Genomic DNA, 1,451 nt, shown 5'->3' on the forward strand with positions numbered 1-1,451 from the left:
GAAAAAATGAAAAGAAATGTTATTGAGACAGAGGCAGATGAAGTGTTTATGATCCATTGATGATGACAAAAGGATACATCAGCTGTCGGGGGTTTGGAAAAATGGAAAAAGGAAATGGTACTCTTTAAAAGTGTTGGGGTTCTAGCGTTAAACTAATGAAGAAGACTTTGACAAATCTAAATCAACCAAAAACAAGTCTAGGAACTTAACTTTTCAAATATTACACCTGAACATGTCAAGTCCGGACCATTCCCTGACCGGGAATTGAACCCGGGCCGCGGAGGTGAGAGCGCCGAATCCTAGCCACTAGACCATCAGGGGTCACTTACAGTAAATTTATCTTTGTAGATGTGAAAGTCCTGCAAGAGTCCCCAAATTTTGGACTGTAACAAACGTTTGGATAAGGCACTGGCCTCCTAAGCCAGGGATTGTGGGTTCAAGTCCCATCTGGGGTGATTTTAAGCAGAGTGGCACAGCGGAAGCCGCCTGTGCCCACAACCCAGAGGTTGATGGATTGACACCATCCTCTCCTAACTCCTTTTGCAGGTGACACAATAGTAGACACTTGGAAAGGGTTTTGCATCAAGAGATTATGACCCTCAACCTGATTTCTATGTAAATGTAAATGTAAATGTGCTGTATTTATATAGCGCTTTTCCAGTCTTAACAACTGCTCAAAGCGCTTTTACATCTACAGGGAACATTCACCATTCACACACATTCATACACTGTAGCCGGGGCTGCCGTACAAGGTGCCACCTGCTCATCAGATAAACATTCACACACATTCACACTCCGATGCGCAGCACCGGGGGCAACTCGGGGTTCAGTGCCTTGCCCAAGGACACTTCGACAATGACTGCAGGGGCAGTTGTCATGGTTGACAACACCATGAAAAGTAATGTTCTAGAGGAAATCCATTTTCTGGCAGTTTACTGTCCATTTTGACAAATTGCTACCACCATTGCTTCCGATCAGTAAACCTGAGTTCGATTCCCAGCCATCGCAGTAGTTTTAGTTTTGTGGTGTCTTGCTTTATTTGTCAAAAAGTAACCAGAAAGGTTACTTGCCCAACCCAATTTGATAAAATATTAGATCTCTGTTATGTACAAATAAGGGAGCATATCAATCAATCAAGCTGCCTCCACGAGGATCCACAGACACAGGCAGTGCACTACGATTTAGATTATACTTTATTCATCCCACGACGGGGAAATTTTGTCGTTACAGTAGCAGCATTTTTCATTAACAGCTAAAAACAATAACACACAAACAAGTAAGCACGAAAGAAATACAAGGCAAGAAATACAAGGCAAGAAATACAGGCAAGAAATAGACAGTGAAAATATGGTAGACTGAGTAAGTAAAATGCCGTCAAACAAAAGGAATTTTAAAGTGTGGCTGCCATGATAAGAGAAACAATATTGCAGTGTAAAGTGACGTTAAAAATT

General features: G+C 41.9%; 1 non-coding gene across 1 annotated transcript; it reads right to left on the reverse strand.

Annotated features, from left to right (window-relative positions):
- Positions 1-249: 249 nt before the first annotated feature.
- trnae-cuc lies at positions 250-321 on the reverse strand. The gene has a single exon. It is a non-coding gene; the product is annotated as a tRNA-Glu (tRNA).
- Between the last annotated feature and the right edge of the window lie 1,130 nt (positions 322-1,451).

This window comes from Etheostoma cragini, unplaced genomic scaffold (assembly GCF_013103735.1).
Source record: "Etheostoma cragini isolate CJK2018 unplaced genomic scaffold, CSU_Ecrag_1.0 ScbMSFa_2188, whole genome shotgun sequence".
NCBI lineage: Eukaryota > Metazoa > Chordata > Actinopteri > Perciformes > Percidae > Etheostoma > Etheostoma cragini.